General features: G+C 43.5%; 1 protein-coding gene and 1 long non-coding RNA gene across 7 annotated transcripts in view; one reads left to right on the top strand and one right to left on the bottom strand.

The window, feature by feature from the left end:
• Positions 1–232: 232 nt before the first annotated feature.
• PRELID3A (PRELI domain containing 3A) overlaps positions 233–10,151 on the top strand; it is a 49,423-nt gene continuing 39,504 nt past the window's right edge. For 3 of the 6 annotated variants that reach the window (XM_006043031.3, XM_006043029.3, XM_044934482.1), the window contains exon 1: positions 233–365. The gene's annotated coding sequence lies outside the window, so the exon portion shown is untranslated. The other 3 variants (XM_006043030.3, XM_006043032.3, XM_044934481.1) reach the window with 3 other exon arrangements.
• On the bottom strand, positions 424–1,412 carry LOC123331127. The gene is made up of 2 exons (XR_006547598.1): positions 1,275–1,412; positions 424–527 (listed from the first exon to the last, which is right to left on the bottom strand). It is a non-coding gene; the product is annotated as an uncharacterized LOC123331127 (long non-coding RNA).

Raw genomic sequence — 10,151 nt, 5'->3', positions numbered from 1 at the left:
AGCGGACGCGGGGGCGGCACCGGACTGCCAAGAGGACCGGGAGCGGAGGCCACGGGACAGCTCACCCCCGACCCCACGCTCCTCTGCGTCTTCTCACGCCTCGCCCCGCCCCAGCGCGCTGACGTCAGCCGCACGGCGGCGTGCCCTCGGGCCCCACGCCCCGACCCCGCCTCCGGAGCGTCCCCAGTCAGGACCGGAGGCGGGGCCGAGGGGGGGGACACGTTCTCAGGAGGGGGCGGGGCCGGGTCGGGCGCTAGCCGAGGCGCTGCACCTGTTGGTGCGCCCCGCCTACGCTGCTGAGGCCCCGCGGAGTGGATCTTTCCCTCAGGCAGAGGCTATCTTCGACTCTTCGGACGCTTCTCTCGGTAGGTCCCTCGTCACATACTTTTTGTTGAGCGTCTGTTCTGTGGGGCCTTGTCAGTGGCGGTGCCGTCAGGAACCCGGCCGACGGCAGGTGAAGCGGCGCGGCCGTCAGTCTCCCACAGTGAGGGGAACTTGTGCGCCCGGGCGAGGTAGGCCCACGGGGCCTGAGGGGAAGAAGTGAGGAAAGAGGCTTGAGAGACTGTGGCGGGTCAAGTCGTGAGGGCCCTGCTGGGGGGAGCGGGGACGCGGGCGCGTTCTTTCCCAGATGGGTTTGAGCAGGCAAGCGTGACCGCGACTGAGGTGTAGGCAGCACGGGCTTTCCTCAGCGGCCGAAGAGCAGGGAAGCGGGAGCTAAGTTCAGGGTTGAGTCTCGCCGCCTGGCCGCGGCCCCGGAGGCTGGGTCGTTTCCTCACGGAGAGAATTCAGAGGCTGCGGGGCGGGAGCGGGGGGGCCGTCCCAAGTTTCTCCCCGCGAGTCGGTAACGTGGGCGGGACGGCGGGGAAGAGGGGTAGCTAACGGGCGGGACTCGGGGGACTCCTCTGGATCTTCCGGCCGCCGCCTCCTCAGGGGGCAGCGAGTTTTGTTCGTCGTTTGGTCTTTCGAGTCTGTCTTGGTGGCCGGCGCGGGACGGGCAATGCCCGGGTGCGGTGGTGATTCTACTGTAACGAGGGCTTAACTAGCAGAAGGTTACTTTCCGACACGGAGGTTCCCGCCCTTGTCTGTCTCATCAAGAACCCCGTGGTCACAGGATGTAAGGTCTCCTGTCACATGGCCCACACCCCCTTCTCTGCTCATTCTGCCTGCTCTAACATTGATTGCCCCCCTCAAGGAGTCTGGATCCTTAGAATCTTTTAAGGGTCGGAGGTCCACCTTCTGTAGCTGCTTCAAGCCGAGTCAGGGCTTGTCCCTACCTGTGGGGTCCAGACCACCTTGCTGTCAGAGGTAGGGGCCTCCAGGACACGGATGGAGCGCAGGGAATAGGAAGCTGCAGCTCAGTCCAGGTGATGATGGTTGTCTCCATCTTCATGTGGGCCAGGTTGAAATCCCTGGCATACCTTCACCTGCAGGTAAAACTTGTAATCTGGAAAAAACAAACTTAACAAGCAGGTTTAGAAGGCAGGGGCCAAAATTCAGCAAAAGTACTGTTGGGAACAGAGGTCCAAATAGGGGTAGGACCAGGGGTATGTATTAACAGTACCCCTCTGACTGTGGTCCATATGGAGTCTGCACTGCGGTTACCCTTTCCAAAATTGTGTAGCTGTTGAGCCTGCTTTCTATACGTTTTGGGTATCTTCCACCTGGCCAGTGGTGATGATGTAGGTGCAACGTGGTTTTATGGTTTGTTGCAAATACCCTTCCCTGCTCTGCTAGGAGATAGCCCAAGGCCAGTCTTCTACATTGGCTAGGGATTAAGGGAGATCAAACCAGTCCATCCTAATGGAAATCAGTGTTGAATATTCATTGGAAGGACTGATGCTGAAGCTCAAACTCCAGTACTTTGGCCACTTGATGTGAAGAACTGACTCATTTGAAAAGGCCCTGATGCTGGGAAAGACTGAAGGCGGGAGGAGAAGGGGGTGACAGAGGATGAGATGGTTGGATGGCATCACCAACTCGACAGACATGAGTTAGAGTAAACTCCAGGAATTGGTGATGCACAGGGAGGCCCAGCGTGCTGCAGTCCATGGGGTCGCAAAGAGTCAGGCATGACTGAACTGAACTGAAGGGAGGTTGAGAGTCTGGAGAGTACATTCCTCGTGCTCCTGGTTGGGGTAGAGTAATTCCCTACTTATGAAGCCTTGCCTTGTGGTAGGCAAAATCTCCCTGTGGGGCCACTAGACGAACAGCAGTTACACTGCCTGCCAAGAGAGGCCAGCCACACACTTGAGCCAGGGGCAGGGAATGAAGACATATACTGGTGTCCCTCCAGGGGCTAAAAAGGCGAATGTGCAGGATACCATGGTTAATCATCTGTGTATGCATTGGTAGCCACCGCTCAGAGGGGACTCACATGAATGGGACCCTGCAGCCTTCCTTTTGGGTTTCTGAGGTTAGGGTAAAACTAACCTGTCCTGAAGCACATAGCCACATCTGGGTTCTGTTTACCTGAAGAAGCTGGCTATGCCAGGTGAGGGTGGAGTCTGCTGAGTAGGTGCAGCTGGGGCCTTGATTTGCTTCGGATCCCCACCTCTAACAACTGGGTCTTATCTGGGAGGAAGAGATTCCTCTTCAAGCAAGGCAGTTATGTTACATTCTGTGAATGAAGGAGGTAGAGTGCCCCCTTTCCAGTTTCAAAAATGGGTGTAGGTCGTGCACTACCAGGATCCCAGATGTATACAATGGGTGGAATTCTGGTCCCATCTATCTCTGTTGAGATCACTTTAGGTGTCCCTCTTTTGCATTTGTATATTTGAACCGACCTTCAACATATGCATCATGTCCTATCCCTAAAGATGACCACCAGATCTTGAAGTCTTGAAAGTTGGATCCCTGTGGGTTTTCAGAAAAGGCTGGGTACTTTTCCAGTCAAGTTAGTGCAGAGATGACTGAGGACAGGTTAAAGCATGTCCAGTTGACCATGGAGTGAAGCCCTTCTATGCGTGGTTCCCAAGACTAGTTGGACTGGTTAAGGATGTATAAAGAAGTGTTGGCTGAGGCTGAGTATAAGATGGGTCACCCCAGGGCCTCATGAGGGTTGTTGTGGCAGATACAACAGTTATTAAGACTTTCATTTTTTTCCTATGGTGAAGGATATTTGTACTATGGAGTTGCTCTTCCATCCCCCTTGTGTGGATATGCATAGAAGGGAGACAAATATTAGGGTGAATAATGGTTTTGGAGTGGCAGCAGTGAGCTTTCAGTGAATAGTCTTTAACTTGAGTTGAAATAAGTAAGAGAATAATAGCAAAAATGACAACTAGGAGTCCAACTCACCAACTCATTTTACTTACCTGCCAACAATGTCTGTCCTTTAAGTATATATATTCAACTTGTTGATTTGTAATTTTTAAAAAACTTTATATATTTATTTATGGCTTCTCTGGGTCTTTGTTACTTTGCCTGGACCTTTTTTAAGTTGTGGTGAGCGGGGCTACTCTTTGTTGCAGTGCGTGGGCTTCTCATTGCAGTGGCTTCTCTTGTAGTGGAGCACAGGCTCTAGGCATGCACACTGCAGTAGTTGTGGATTGCAGGCTCTACAGCATGGGCTCCGTAGTTGTAGCACACGGACATAGTTGCTCCACAGCTTGTGGAATCTTCCTTTACCATGTCTCATGCATTGACAGGAGGATTCTTATCAACTGCGCCACCAAGGAAGTCCCTACTTGTTGATTTTTAAATAGGAACCTCAGGCCTTCAGTGGGCTCACAGGTCCACTTGGGGGTGTCTTCCTTTTCATTGCTGGAGTCCTGTGTGGACTCGAGGAACTGGCTTGATTTGGAACAGGTGAATGCAGTTGTTGATCCCATGTAATTTTACTGCCATGGGGTGTTGAGAGTGTTCCCAGGTGGTACTAGTGGTAAAGAACCCACCTGCTAATGCAGGAGACATAAGAGACTCAAGTTCAATCTCTGAACTGAGGAGATCCCTTGGAGGAGGGGATGGCAACCCACTCCAGTACTCTTGCCTCAAGGATCCCCATGGACAGAGGAGCATGGTGGGCTACAGTCCATAGGGTCGCATAGAGTTGGACATGACTGAAGTGATTTAGCATGCACACATACAGGGGTGCTGAGAAGAACTTAGTAAGGGCCCTTCCACTTGGGCAGTAATTGATCAGAGGGAGACCCTTCTCTCCATGTTTTTAGGAAGACAAAATCACCCAGCTAAACCTGAAGGGAGTCAGTTTCTTGATTGGGGGCCAGAAAAACCTGATTTCCGTATTCTGAAATTGCCTTTTGGGCTGTATTGTTCAGTCATTCAGTTGTGTCTGATTCTTTGTGACCCCCATGGACTGAAGCATGTCAGGCTTCCCTGTCCTTTACTATCTCCTAGAGTTTGCTCAAATTCATGTCATTGAGTGTGTGATACCATCCAACCATCTCATACTCTGTCACCCTCTTCTCCTCCCACCCTCAATCCTTCCAGCATCAGAGTCTTTTCCAATGAGTTGGCTCTTTGCATCAGGTGGCCAGAATATTAGAGCTTCAGCTTCAGAGTCAGTCCTTCTGGTGAATATTCAGGGTTGATTTCCTTTAGGATTGACTGGTTGATGATCTTGTTGTCCAAGGGACTCTCAAGAGTCTTTTCCAGCACCACAGTTCAAAAGCATCAATCTTTAGCATTCAGCCTTCTTTATGGTCCAGCTCTCACATCCATTCATGACTCCTGGGAAAACCATAGCTTTGACTATATGAACCTTTGCCAGCTCAGTAATGTCTCTGCTTTTTAATATGCTGTCTAAGTTTTTCATAGCATTTCTTCCAAGGAGCAAGTGTCTTTTAATTTCATGGCTGCAGTCACCATCTGCAGTGATTTTGGAGCCCAAGAAAATAAAGTCTGCCACTGTTTCCATTGATTCCGCATTTATTTGCTATGAAGTGATGGGGCTGGATGCCATGATCTTTGTTTTTTGAATGTCGAGCTTTAAGCCAGCTTTTTCACTCTCTTCTTTCACTTTCATCAAGAGGCTCTTTAGTTCCTCTTCACTTTCTGCCATAAGGGTGGTGTCATCTGTGTATCTGAGGTTATTGATATATCTTCCTACAATCTTGATTCTAGCTTGTGCTTCATCCAGTCTGGCATTTTGCATGATGTACTCTGCATATAAGTTAAATAAGCAGGGTGACAATATACAGTGTTGACGTACTCCATTCCCAATTTGGAACCAGTCCGTTGTTCCATGTCCAGGTCTAACTTGCTTCTTGACCTGCATACAGATTTCTCATGAGGCAGGTAAAGTGGTCTGGTATTCCCATCTCTTTAAAAATTTCCCACAGTTGGTTGTGATCCACACAGTCATAGGCTCTAGTGTAGTCAATAAAGCAGTAGTAGATGTTTTTCTGGAATTCTCTGGCTTTTTCTGTGATCCAATGGATGTTGGCACTTTGATCTCTGGTTCTTTTGCCTTTTCTAAATCCAGCTTGAACATCTGGAAATTCTCAGTTCACGTACTGTTGAAGCCTAGCTTGTAGAATTTTTCTTTTATTAATTTTTTTAATTGAAGGATAATTGCTTTACAGAATTTTGTTGTTTTCTGTCAAACCTCAACATGAATCAGTCATCTGTACACATATATTCCCTCCCCTTTGAAACTCCCTCCCATCTCCTGCCCCATCCCACCGTTCTAGATTGATACAGAGTCCCTGTTTGAGTTTCCTGAGCCATACAGCAAATTCCCAGTTTGCTATCTGTTTTACATATGGTAATATAAGTTTCCATGTTACTCTTTGCATACATTTTACCCTCTCCTCCTCTCTCGCCATGTCCATAAGTCTGTTCTCTCTGTCTGTTTCTCCATTGCTGCCTGTTCTCTATGTCTGTTTCTCCATTGCTGCCCTGTAAGTTCTTCAGTATCATTCTTCTAGATTCCATATATGCATTAGAATATGATATTTATATTTCTCTTTCGATTCACTTAACTCTGTATAATAGGTTCTAGGTTCATTCACCTCATCAGAACTGACTGACGTTCCTTTTTATGGCTGAGTAATATTCCATTGTGTATATGTACCACAACTTCTTTATCCATTCATCTGTCAGTGGACATCTAGGTTGCTTCCATGTTCTAGTTATTGTAAACAGTGCTGCAGTGAACAATGGGATACATATGTCTTTTTCCATTTTGGTTTTCTCAGGATATATGCCTAGGAGTGGGATTGCTGGGTCATATGGTGGTTTTATTCCTAGTTTTTTAAGGAATCTCCATACTCTCTTCCATAGTGGCTGTATCAATTTACATTCCCACCAACAGTGCAAGAGCATTCCCTTTTCTCCTCACCCTCTCCAGCATTTATTGTTGGTAGACATTTTGATGATGGCCATTATGACCGGTGTGAGGTGATATCTCATTGTAGTTTTGATTTGCATTTCTCAAATAATGAGCAATGTTGAACATCTTTTCATGTGTTTGTTAGCTATCTGTATGTCTTTGGAGAAATGTCTCTTTAGGCCTTTTTCCCACTTTTTGTTTGGGTTGTTTGTTTTTCTGGCTTTGAGTTGTATGAGCTGCTTGTATATTTTAGAAATTAATCATTTGTCAGTTGTTTCATTTGCTATTATTTTCTCCCATTCTGAGGGTTGTCTTTTCACCTTGTTTATAGTTTACTTTGCTGTGTGAAAGCTTTTAAGTTTAATCAGGTCCCACTTGTTTACTTTTGTTTTTATTTCTATTACTCTCGGAGGTGGGTCATAGAGGATCTTGCTTTGATTTATGTCATCGAGTGTTCTGCCTATGTTTTCCTCTAAGAGTTTTATAGTTTCTAGTCTTACATGTAGGTATTTAATCCGTTTTGAGTTTGTCTTTGTGTATGGTGTTAGGAAGTGTTCTGATTTCATTTTCTTACACATAACTGTCCAGTTTTCTCAGCACCATTTATTTAAGAGGCTGTCTTTGCCTCGTTGTATATTCTTGCCTCCTTTGTCAAAAATAAGGTACCCATAGGTGCATGGGTTTATTTCTGGGCTTTCTGTCTTGTTCCATTGGTCTGTATTTCTGTTTTTGTTCCACTACTGTACTGTCTTGATGATTGTAGCTTTGTAGTATAATATGAAGTCAGGAAGGTTGTTTCCTCCAGCTCCGTTCTTCTTTCTCAAGACTGCTTTGGCTATTCAGGGTCTTTTGTGTTTCCATATGAATTGTGAATTTTTTTGTTCTAGTTCTGTGAAAAAATGCCACCTGTAATTTGATAGGGATCTCATTGAATCTCTAGATTGCGTTTGGTAGTATAGTCATTTTTCACAATATTGATTCTTCCTACCCAGGAACATGGAATGTCTCTCCATCTGTTTATGTCGTCTTTGATTTCTTTCATTAGTGTCTTATAATTTTCTGTGTACATTTCTTTTGTCTCCTTAGGTAAGGTCATTCCTAGATATTTAATTCTTTTTGTTGCAATGGTGAATGGGATTGGTTCCTCAATTTCTCTTTCTGATTTTTCATTGTTAGTATGTAGAAATGCAAGTGATTTCTGTGTATTGGTTTTGTATCCTGCAACTTTGCTAAATTCACTGATTAGCTGTAGTAATTTTCTGATACTATCTTTAGGGTTTTTTATGTACAATATCATGTCATCTGCAAACAGTGAGAGCTTTACTTCTTCTTTTCTTATCTGGATTCCTTTTACCTCTTTTTCTTCTCTGATTGCTGTAGCTATGACTTCCAAAACTATGTTGAATAATAGTGGTGAAAGTGGACTCCCTTGTCTTGTTCCTAATCTTAGGGGGAATGCTTTCAGTTTTTCACCATTGAGAATAATGTTTGCTGTAGGCTTATCATATATGGCTTTTACTATGTTGAGGTAGATTCCACCTATGCCCATTTTTGAAGAGTTTTAATCATAAATGGATGCCGAATTTTGTTAAAGACTTTTTCTGCATATATTGAGATGATCATATGGTTTTTATCTTTTAATATGATGTATTACATTGATTGATTTGCATATATTGTAGAATCCTTGCGTCCCTGGAATAGACCCAACTTGATCATGGTGTATGAGCTTTTTGATGTGTTGCTGAATTGTTTGCTAAAATTTTGTTGAGGATTTTTGCATCTATGTTCATCAGTGTGATATTGTCCTGTAGTTTTCTTTTTTTGTGGTGTCTTTGTCTGGTTTTGGTCTCAGGGTGATGATGGCCTCATAGAATGAGTTTGGAAGGGTTCCTTCCTCTGAAATTTTTTGAAAGAGTTTTAGAAGGTTAGGCATTAGTTCTTCTCTAAGTGTTTGATAGAATTCTCCTGTGAAGCCATTGGTTCTGGGCTTTTGTTTTTCGGGAGATCTTTGATCACAGCTTCAATTTCAGTGCTTGTAATTGGGTTGTTGATAATTTCTATTTCTCCCTGATTCAGTATTGGAAGATTGAACTTTTCTAAGAATCTATCCATTTCTTCCAGGTTATCCATTTTATTGTCATATAGTTGTTCATAATAATCTCTTATAATCCTTTGTATTTCTTCATTGTCTGTTGTAACCTCTCCTTTTTCATTTCTAATTTTGTTGATTTGACTCTTCTCTTTTTTTCTTGATGAGTACGGCTAACGGTTTGTCAATTTTATCTTCTCAAAGAACCAGCTTTTAGTTTTATTAATCTTTACTATCGTTTTTTTCATTTCTTTTTCATTTTTTTCTGCTTGGATCTTTTATGATTTCTTTCCTTCTAATTTTGGGGTTTTGTTGTTCTTTTTTCAGTTGTTTTAGGTGTAAAGTTAGGTTGTCTATTTGATGTTTTTCTTGTTTCTTGAGGTAGGATTGTATTGCTATAGACTTCCCTCTTAGAACTGCTTTTGCTGCATCCCATAGGTTTTGAATTGTCATGTTTTCATCGTCATTTGTTTCTAGAAATGTTTTTATTTTCCTTTTGATTTCTTCAGGAACCTGTTGGTTATTTAGAAATGTGTTGTTTAATCTCCACGTGTTTGTGTTTCTTACAGTTTTTTTTCTTGTGGTTGATATCTAATCTCATAACATTGTGGTTGGAGAAGATACTTGATATGATTTAAATTTTCTTAAATCTGCTGAGGTTTGATTTGTGACCCAAGATGTGGTCTATCCTGGAGAATGTTCCATGTGCAGTTGAGAAGAAGGTGTATTCTTCTGCATTTGGATGGACTGTCCTGAAGATAGCAATGAGATCCATCTCATCTAATGTATCATTTAAGACTTATGTTTCCTTATTAATTTTCTGTTTTGATGATCTGTCCATTGGTGTGGGTGAGGTGTTAAAGTCTCCTACTATTTTTGTGTTACTGTCAATTTCTCCTTTTATGTCTGTTAGTGTCTGTCTTATGTATTGAGGTACTCCTGTGTTGTGTGCATTGATATTTAGAACTGTTATGTCTTCCTCTTGGATTGATACCTTAATCATTATGTAGTGTCCTTCCTTATCTTTTATAATGTTCTTTATTTTAAGGTCTATTTTGTCTGATATGAGGATTGCTACTCCAGTTTTCTTTTGCTTCCCATTTGTGTGGAGTATATTTTTCCATCATCTCACTTTTAGTCTATATGTGTCTTTAGGTCTGATGTAGGTTTCTTGTAGACAGGATATACGTGGGTCTTGTTTTTGTATCCATTCAGCCAGTCTGTGTCTTTTGGTTGGAGCATTTAATCCATTTTCATTTAAAGTAGTTATTGATATATATGTTCCTATTGCCATTTTCTTAATTGTTTGGGGTTGATTTTATAAATCTTTTTTCTTCTCTTGTATTTCCTGACTATATAAGTCCCTTTAACATTTGTTGTAAAGCTGGTTTGGTGGTACTGAATTCTCTTAACTTTTGCTTGTTTTAAAAGCTTTTTATATCTCCATCAATTTTGCATGAGATCCTTGCCAGATACAGTAATCTTGGTTGTAGATTTTTCCCTTTCAGTACTTTAAATATATCCTGCCATTCCCTTCTGGCTTGCAGAGTTTCTGCTGAAAGATCAGCTGTTAAATGTATGGGGTTTCCCTTGTATGTTAACTGTTGCTTCTCCCTTGCTGCTTTTAATATTCTTTCTTAGTGATTGAGGGCAGGAGGAGAAGGGGACAACAGAGGATGAGATGGTTGGATGGCATCACCAACTCAATGGATATGGGTTTGGGTAGACTCCAGCAGTTGGTGATGGACAGCCTGGTGTGCTGCAGTTTAT

Source organism: Bubalus bubalis, chromosome 22, assembly GCF_019923935.1.
Source record: "Bubalus bubalis isolate 160015118507 breed Murrah chromosome 22, NDDB_SH_1, whole genome shotgun sequence".
NCBI classification, from domain to species: Eukaryota; Metazoa; Chordata; class Mammalia; order Artiodactyla; family Bovidae; genus Bubalus; species Bubalus bubalis.
This window is presented reverse-complemented; position numbering and strand designations above follow the sequence as displayed.